Raw genomic sequence first — 10,575 nt, forward strand, 5'->3', positions numbered from 1 at the left:
AAAGTGGGAACTTAGATGATGAGGGAGCTACCTGCCAGCCCCGGTAGGTGGCTTGCACCTCCCCCTTCAGCAGGTCATAAGCTGCATATTCTCAATGTAATATACTAGCTCCGGCTTCCAAACACAGTCACCAACAAATTATTTGTCAAAATGCTGGACTTTTGCCCATCTGATGGGAAAGAAATGGTATCTCGTGTTGTTTTAATTTGCATCTCTTTCACTGTGAGGGTGGGCACGTTTTCATATAAGGCTAATCTATATTTGTTTCCATGAACTTGCTGTTCATTATCTCTTGCCCATCTTTTTATAAAGCTATTGGTCCTTTTCTGCCTCCGTTTTAGAGTATTTTTATATATTTGAGAGATTAATACATTGTCCATGATATAAGTGGCAAGCATTCTTCCAGTCTGTCATTGTCTTTTTATGGTATTTTCTACTGAGAGAGAGAGAGAATGTGTGTATATATAAATATTTGTACACATATATATAGGAACATATGAGTGCTTGGGTACACACACATGTAGTTATACTTACCTATGTTTTCCCTTTGTGCTTCTGGATTTGGAGTCACAAGGAAGTTTTCCCCATACATAGGCCATAAAAGACTTCACTCATGGTTTCTTCCAATACTTCGTATGAAGTTACTACTTTCCATACTAACAGCCTGGTGTATAATATGAGAAGTAGATCCAATCCTACCTTTCCCAGTTGGCTATTCTGGTATCGAATAAATCACCATTTATTTAAAATTCCATATTTTCTTCAATGATTTTAGAATGCTGTCTTTATTACAGACTAAATTTCTACACACAATTGGGCTTATTTCTGTATTTTCTATTCTCTTCAATTGGTCTGTCTTTTTCTGTACCACATTTTAAAAATTGTAACAGCTTATAATAATATGCTTTCATATGTAGGACTAGCTTCCCATCCTTACTGCTCTTCAATTTCAAGGTTTTCCTAACTATCCTTGCTTGTCTGTTCTTGCAAATAAATTTCATAATATGTCTAGCCCCAGGAGGAAAAATCTAATGGTACTTTCATTGGGACTCTGTTGTATTTATAAATGATTTTAGAAAAAACCCGCATTCTTAAGATGTTGTGTATGCCTACCCAGAGCATTAAGTCTGCGTTTGTATCTTTGGGAGTTTTTACAGTTTTTTTCATATAAATGCAGAACTTTTCCTGTTAAGTGTATGCTTCTCATAAATGGCATCTTTTCTTCCATTGTATCTTGTAACTAGTTTGTTTTAAAAATTTATACATTTTCAGAGTGCCTGGGTGGCTCAGATGGTTGAGCATCCAACTCTTGATTTTGGCTCAGGTCGTGATCTCAGGGTTGTGAGATTGAGCCCCATGTCGGGCTCTGCACTCAGAGCAGAGTCTGCTTGTCCCTCTCCCTCTGTTCCTCCCCCACCTTGTGCTCTGTCTCTCTAATAAATATTTTTTAAAAATTTATACATTTTCAAAATCCCTTTTCAGCCCTAGTTTAAAGAATGTATTCCTTGACCACTCAGACCATATTAATTTCTCTCATTTGTAAACATCTAGTGAACTTTAAAAAAAGAATTTTATATTTTTCTTGACATTTGTGACACTTGTTCTCTCTCCCCTTCTAGAATATAAACTTTTCAGAAACAGTATTATACTCACTTTCTACTTCACACTCAGCACCCTATATGATGCTGGGAATATAGTAGGAACTCAGCTAATATGTAGTTGATAGAGAAGGGAACAAAGTAGAACAACCAGCTCATATAAAAACTCAACAAACTCATCAAACCACATTTCTGACCCTAGTCAGCCTGCAAATACTTTACATTCATCGTGAGAGGGCCGTGGGAGGATGGTTAAAAATGATTACTACTTCTGGGGAAAAGGTCCTCAAAGTTGATGGCCTTGACTCATCCAAAATGAACTGGGGACTATGGGGGAGGAAGGCAGCAAAGGAAACAAGTTTATGTGAATAAGAATAAGGCAGACAGAGTTTGCATGGCCAACTAGTAGAGGGCAGAGAGGTGCACAAAGAGAGAACCACAGACATCAGCAGAGGGTCCCACTCCAGTATTCAGCAGAGTACTGATCAGAGCATGCGTGCAAGCAAATTACAAGTCTGGGCAAAGACCACCAGAAAAGATTACAAAAAGCATACCAACACTCACCAAGGTTGGTAATAATGCCTGTCCCCACCCACCAAACCGGGAAAACCACACAATTCACAGGATATTGGGTAGAATACTCAGAAGGGTCTTGCTTCCTTGGTGAGGAATAGATAGCCCTGAACACTAGTCTGCTTTCCACCTAACAAATTTAAAAAGCAAGACTCAAAAGGATCAAACCGGGGCGCCTGGGTGGCTCAGTCGGTTAAGCGGCTGCCTTCGGCTCAGGTCATGATCTCAGGGTCCTGGGATCGAGCCCCGCATCGGGCTCCCTGCTCAGTGGGGAGTCTGCTTCTCTCTCTTGCACTCCCCCTGCTTGTGTTCCCTCTCTCGCTGTGTCTCTCTCTGTCAAATAAATAGAATCTTTAAAAAAAAAAAAAAAAAAAAGGATCAAACCATTTTCAAAAAAACCATGTCCCAAATCAAACAAATGTTATAAAAATCTAAATAATATCCAGCACAAAAAGTAAAATTCTGGCATCCAATAAAAAATTACCAAACATGCAAAAAAAATAAAAATAAAAATAATGAGAAAAATCAATCAATTCTGGGTCCCACCCAGAAATGACACAGACAGTTAAGGATATTAAAACCATTCTAACTCTATATGTTCAAAAAGTTAAGACATGACATAAAAGATACAAAAAATGACCCAACTTCTAAAGATGAAAATTACAATATCTGAGGTGGAAAATACAGTGGCTGGGATTAAAAGCAGATTAGATATTGCAAAAGGAAAGATTAATGAACTGGAAGGTACAGTTAAAAGAAATTACCCAAGGGGTGCCTGGGTGGCTCAGTCGTTAAGCGTCTGCCTTCGGCTCAGGTCATGATCCCAGGGTTCTGGGATCGAGCCCCGCATCAGGCTCCCTGCTCTGCGAGGAACCTGCTTCTCCCTCACCCTCTGCTTGCCTCTCTGCCTACTTGTGCTCTCCCTCTCTCTCTTTTGTCAAATAAATAAAGAAAATCTTTAAAAAAAATAAAAAATAAAAGAAATTACCCAAAATGAAACAAAGAGCAAAGAAGAATAAAGACAAAAGAGCAATCTGTGACCCACGGGACAATTTCCAGCAGCCTAATACACACATAATAGAAGTCCATGAAAGAGATGGGGGGAGGAAGAAAAAATATTTGAAGAAATAATACCAAAGTTCTTCAAATCTGATAACTACCAACCCCAGATCTAAGAACCTCAACAAACACTAAGCATAGGAAGTATGAAGAAAACCATGCCAAGACACATCATAATAACATGGCTCAAAGCCAGTGATAAAGAGGAAATCTCAAAAACAGCTAGAACAAAAGAACTTGTCTTTTATTTCCTTAAATATAGCCCATCATAGTTATTTTATTTTTTTAAGCTTTATTTATTTATTTGGGGGGAGGGAAGAAGGGCAGAGAGAGAGGGAAAGAGAATTTCAAGCAGACTCTCCACTGAGCATGGAGCTCACAACCCTGAGATCATGACCTGAGCCAAAATCAAGAGTCGGACGCTCAATTGACTGAGCCACCCAGGCGCGCCCCCCACCATCATACTTATTTTAATAATCTATGACAGGTAATTCCAATATGTAAGCTTTTGTAAGTTTTTCTATCTGTTGTTTTGGCTGATTCTTATTCAGGTTGTCTTATTTCCTGTGCACTTGGTTATCTTTAACAAATTATTCAGTGACCTTGAAACTTTACTTGTAGAACTCTTTACAGCCAAAGATGAAAATATACTCTCAGAGAACATTTGCATTTGTTTACCGTATCATTTTATTTAAGCAGGTTCCATGCCCAGCATGGAGTCCCACATGGGGCTTGAACTCACGACCCTAAGATCAAGACCTGAGCCGACGGGGCGCCTGGGTGGCTCAGTCATTAAGCGTCTGCCTTCAGCTCAGGTCATGATCCCAGGGTCCTGGGATCGAGCCCCACATCGGGCTCCCTGCTCAGCAGGAAGCCTGCTTCTCCCTCTCCCACTCCCCCTGCTTGTGTTCCCTCTCTCGCTGTATCTCTCTCTGTCAAATAAATAAAATCTAAAAAAAAAAAAAAGACCTGAGCCGAAATCAAGAGTCAGACACTTAACCAACTGAGCCACACAGGCGCCCCTTACGGCATCATTTTAAATTCATACCTTGACATAGAATCTAATTTAAAAATGGGCAAATGATGTGCACAGATATTTCTCCAGAGACAGATAAATGGCCAATAAACGCATGAAAAGGTGCTTAACACCATCAGTTATTAGGGAAATGCAAATCAAAACCACAATGAGATACCAATCCACATACACTTAGGATGGCTATAATCAAAAAGATAGACAAAAACAAGTGTTGGCAAACTGGAACCCTCACAGATTGTTGGTGAGAATGAAAAATGGCTCAGCAGTTCCGCAAAAACCTAACCACAGAATTACCATATGACCCAAGAACTCCACTCCCTAGGTCTCTTATACCTACAAGAATGAAAAATATATAGCCACACAAAAACTTGTACACAAATGTTCATGGCAGCATTATTTATAATAGCCAAAAAGTAGATATGACCCAAATGTCCATCAACTAACAAATGGAAAAACAAAATGTGGTATATCCACACAAGAGAATTTTATTCAGCCATTAAAAAGGAATGAAGGGGCGCCTGGGCGGCTCAGTCGTTAAGGCTCTGCCTTTGGCTCAGGTCATGATCCCAGGGTCCTGGGATCGAGCCCCGCATCAGGCTCCCTGCTTGCCTGGAAGCCTGCTTCTCCCTCTCCCACTCCCCCTGCTTGTGTTCTCTCTCTCGCTGTCTCTCTCTCTGTCAAATAAATAAAATCTTAAAAAAAAAAAAAAAAAAGGAATGAAGTACTGATTTGTGTTACAACATAAATAGACCTTGAAAACATTATGCTAAGTGAAAAAGGCAAGACATAAAAGATCACATATTGTATCATTTCGTTCATATGAAATGCCCAGAATAAGCAGATCCATAGAAACAGAAAGTACATTAGTGACTGCCAGGGGCTGAGGGGAGAGGGAGAAATGAGCAGTGACTGCTAATGGGTACAGGGTTTCTTTCTGGGGTAAATAAAAATGTTCTAGGATTAGCGATGATGGTTGCACAGCTTTGTGAATATATGAAAAACCACTGAACTGCACACTTTAAAAGGGTGAATTTTATAGTATTTGAATTATACATAAAGAAAAATAAGATATTAAAAAAATTAGACCTTAAAATGTTTTTGGACCACCAAGGTGATGTGAACTAGCTCCTACCACCACCCATGGACTGGTGGTTACAATTTCCTAAGGACAGGTTTTCTTCCCGTTTTACTTGGCATCAAGGCAACTTTCCTTACAGATCTTTGAAAGAGGTAGAGTGAGTTTTTGTCCTTGACACCCACCACACACCTTTGGGAATCCCAGAATTAAAGGCAGAGAGTCTTTTGTTAGCTTGCCTTGTATTTTAATAAGCCCAGGGCTGACTTCTAACTATGCCTCCAGTCCTGCAAATTCACCAAGTTCTTAATCAAATCTAACCAAGTTGCCCCGGTTTAGCAAATGCCCTCAGAGCAAATAAGACTTACGGATTCCTTTAGTCTCAGATTTTCAGCTTTCTTTTAGATTTTGGCATATTAATTCCTAAGTACCTTTTTAAAAAAACTTAAATGTGCATTCTTAGCTATTTGCAGTGTGAAGGTTTTTCCAAATATCTTAACTATATTCCCAACATGAAAATTCTATATTTACTTCTCAAGTTAAAATGAACTCTAGGGAGTTAAGACAGGATTTGCAAAAACAAAAGACAGCCTGATACAGTAGCTTCAGTATTATAGGACACCTAGGTGACTCAATCAGTTAAGCATCGGACTCTCAGTTTCGGCTTAGGTCATGATCTCAGGGTTGTGAGATCAAGCCCCACGTGGGGCTCCATGCTGGGAGTGGAGCCTACTTAAGATTCTCTCTCTCTCTCCCTCTGCCCCTCCCCCCTAAAAAATAAATAATAAAAAAAATAAAGTAGTTTCAGTGTTACTTGTGACCTCAGCTGATTACGGTAGATATTTAAGATTAAAAATATATTCCAGGGAAAAGTTTACTTTAGAAAAAAATTAATTTGAAAGGGAGTCTAGTTTTAAAAGAACTATGAGTAGATGACTCATTCTTTTAGGTATCATGTCTCTTTACCCAACTAAAGTAAATAAGATTGCAGGCAAGGATACACAAAGAGACCAAAGAAAGATTAGTCCAGAAACATATGCACACATATATGGAAGCTTGACATATGATGCTTATAGATCACAGGGAGGAAAACCAGAATATTCAGTAAATGATACTGGGAAAAACTGATTACCCATATGGAAAAAAAATGAAACTGGATCCCCACCTCACACCACACAAAAATCAATTGCACATGGATTAAAGACATAAATATGAAAGGTAGTATTTTAAAGCTTTCAGAAGAAAATATCAGACTATATCTCTACAACCTCAAGGAAGAGATAGATGTGTTAAACAAGATGCTGAAATCACAAACCGTAAAGGAAAAGGTTGACACATTCAACTACACTATAGAATGTGTCCATCAAAAACCACATAAAGTAAACAAACAAACAAAAAAAACAACACATAAAGTAAAAGACAAAACAAGCCTGGGGAAAAGATATTTGCCATATGCATAATTGATAAGAATAAGTACCATAAATAAATAAATGCAACTTCTGGAAATCAATTTATAAAAGTAAAAAAAAAAATAGTCAAAAGACAGACATCTCATAGAAGAGGAATTACGGAAGGTTCGACATCATCAGTAATGAAGGAAATGTAAGTTAAACCACTAATGGAGTCCCAATTCTTACCTGCCAGACTGTTGAAAAGAAACAATTCAGATAACTACAAATGGTGTACAAATGTCTCAAATGTTGAGGAAGGGAACAAAGTGAACACTTAACACACTGCCTGTGAAAGTATAAACTGGTACAACCACTTTATAAAACAATTCAGTATTATCTAGCAGAACTGAAGACCCACAACTCTACTCCTAGGCAAAGACACATGGATTAGAATGGCCCTAACAGGTGCGCCTGGGTGGCTCAGTCGGTTGGGCATTTGCCTTTGGCTTGGGTCGTGATCTCGGGGTCCTGGGATAGAGCCCCATGTTGGGCTCTGCGCTCAGCCAGGAGTCTGCTTCTCCCTCTGCCCCTCCCCCCACTCGTGGGCGCTCTCTTTCTCAATGGATAAAATCTTTAAAAAAAAAGGAAAAAGGAATAGCCATAACAAAACAGCTTTTAATGGCAAAAAGTAAAAATTAAATTAAAAAAAAGAAAACTGAAAACACCCCTAAATATCCATTAACAGGGAGATGGATTAACAGTGGTAAAGTCATACAATGGGATGATATAGAGCAATAAAAAGTAAATGAACTATAACACATCAACACCGATGAATCTCATAAATATAATGTATAAAAAAGTCATGGAATAGACAAAACTAAACATTACATTATTTATGAATACATACTTATGTAGTAAAACTATACAGAAAATCAAGGAGTGTAGAAAGAAAAAGACGCAGAAAGATACAATTAGGGCTTTGAAAATACTGACAACGTATTATCTCTAAAGCATGATATAAGTGGCTTTTATTTGTATTCTCTAAATCTGTGGATGGGTCAAAAGTACTATTTTGTACGCATGAAATAATTTCTCATTTAAAAATTAAAGAAATGTATGGTCATGGTAGCAAATACGAAAAATACTGAAAACTATATGAAGAATATAAAAATTATCAATAATCCCAACACCCTGAGATAACTACAATATTTAGAAGAAAAAATAGGGGCGCCTCGGTGGCTCCGCCAGTTAAGCACCGGCCTTTGACTCAGGTCATGATTTCAGGGTCCTGGGATCAAGCCCCCATGTTGGGCTCCCTGGTCAGTGGGGAATCTGCTTCCACTTCTCCCTCTCCCTCTGCCCATTCCCCTGCTCGTGCTCTCTCTCTCAAATAAATAAATAAGTAAAATCTTTAAAAAAGAAAAGAAAGGAAAAGAAAAAATATAGTGTGTTTTCTTCCACGGTTTTGTTTACTTTTTTTACAGCCTTATTTAAGTACTGACTTCCAGTAAATTGCACGTATTTAAAATGTACAATTTCATGAGTCAAACATATGTATACATTGGTGAAAGCATCTTCACAATCAAGAAAATGAATAACCCACCAACCCCAAAAGTTTCCTCACCCTTCTTTCCAATCCATCCCTCCTAACTTTCCCTTGCCTCATCCTCAAGTAACCACTAATCTGTTTTCTGTTGCTTTCAGCTAGTTTGCATTTTCTAGAATTTTGTCAGGTATAGTTTGAACATAGTTTATGCATACGATTTGCTGTTGTTGATACATTTTTCCAAAATGATTTCCCAATTTACACTTCCACCAGCAGAGTACAAGAGTTCCAGTTGCTTTATATCCTCGCCAACACTTGATTATTGGCCTTTTCCATTTTAGCTATTATTTTCATATTCCAAATGTAAATACACATAAAACGTGTCTGAACAAGCAACAACAAAAAAATAAACTTTCAATGATGATTGAAGTAAAACCCCTTATAAAGAAATTTTCACCTAAGATCATTTTCCCTTGAATGCATAATAATAACTGAAGCAAAGCCCCTGACATATGCCTCATGAATTCTGATTTAACCAAAACGTCTGATTTCTACATAAGATATTGAGAAGAATCATGGAGATAGACAAGAAAGAATCACATGACTTAAAGGTAAGCGGGGAGTATCACAGTACTGGAACTTAGGTGAAATGCCATCTGACACAGTTTGTTAAAGTGTCACTTTACCACTAATAACACCTGAACCCAACAGACCAAAATACCACTACGATAGTGGTCATAATTTGAATGGGGGAAGATGAAAATCTTTCTTATAGTAGCTCTATTCAATATGCTCAGCTACTTGCTCTCAGCTTCTCCTACTTAACCATGAGACAGGAACAATGCTGTGAGATGCACTTTAACATAAAGGTATTATTCTGTTGTCCTTACGTTCTTTCCAAACGGGACTATAAACTCCCTTCTACCACCCTGTCACTTCTTCTAATCTTTGTTTCTCAAAATAAGGACTCTACTCTCCTTATCTTTATTTCTTCATTCTCTATTTACTCTTCAAATTCATTCATATTTGATTTCCATCCTTATCATCTTGCTTATATTGTGTTTGCTGAGATCAATGACCTCCTATCCTAACCAAAGCCAGGACACCCTTAACCAGCTCCTATTTTCCAGATCCCTCTGACTCATTTGAGATAGATTTCTCTCCTGATTAAAACTCTTTCCTCTCCAGGCTCCTATGAACTACTGTCTGCTAGATTTTCCTCCTTCTTTCCTGACTTCTCCTCACTCTCCACGGCTGTCTCTCTACATCACTTAAATGTTGGTGTTTCCCATCCTTGGTCTTCTCTTCTCACTCTATTTACTTGAGTGATTTCTTCCACTCCCACAGGACTAATGACCGCAAACCCACCATGCTTCTAACATTTACAACTCTTGACTTCAGAAAATCCCAATACTAACACATCTGCCAACCAAACAGGTCTGCCAGCCGTCCTACAAGAACCTTACTCCTTTTCTCTCAACCTGAATTAATCTGGTTCCTTTTTTTAAAGATTTTATCCATTGAGACAGAGAGCGCCCATGTGCTCTCTCTCTCCATATGTTAGCTTTATTCATGAATACAATGATAATTCAAGTGGAGCCAATACAAGAGATACTTTTGAAATATTTTTCTTGAAGGGTTTAAAGAAACACAAATTTTTAAGAAGACTTTTTCCTCCAGTTATGAAGGTAACTCACAGCCATTGACAAAAACTACAAAATACAAGAGATAAAAGGTAAATCTGCAATTCCAGCTCTCAAGGGCAAGCAATATTAACATTTCCTTCCAGAAGAAGCAGTTTTTAACCACAATAAAGTTACATATCAAAATATTAAATCAGTAAATAGGGAGTGTTGTTGTTAACTCAATGTCTTCCAGGCTACTTTTTACAATATTAATCAGGGGAAAAAAAAATTCTACTATAAGCTTACCTGGAGTAAGAATCAGAATAATATTCTAAAAACCAAAGCAATCCTTTCACATGCTGTATTTTAAGTATTCTAAAGGAATCCATGTTTTTGGCTTGGCATCTATCTTGCCTATATCTGGACGTCTATCTGGGTGCAATATACCCCACAAATCAGCCATGCCGTTTCCCTTTATTTAAAGGAAGGGACAGCAAAGGAGGAGGAAGAAAAAAAAAAAAATTGGAAGAGACAGAAGCCAAATCTAAAATCAAGCTGAGTGTACAATTCGTGTTTTGCAAAAACCATAGGGAAGTACCATTGTCACACCCCTTCTCTGCTTCTAAAAGTTTCAGGAACATCACAGATAAAAGATACTCAGCGAACCTGTTC

The sequence above is a fragment of the Phoca vitulina genome, unplaced genomic scaffold (assembly GCF_004348235.1).
Source record: "Phoca vitulina isolate PV1807 unplaced genomic scaffold, GSC_HSeal_1.0 scaffold7, whole genome shotgun sequence".
In the NCBI taxonomy this organism is placed as follows: domain Eukaryota; kingdom Metazoa; phylum Chordata; class Mammalia; order Carnivora; family Phocidae; genus Phoca; species Phoca vitulina.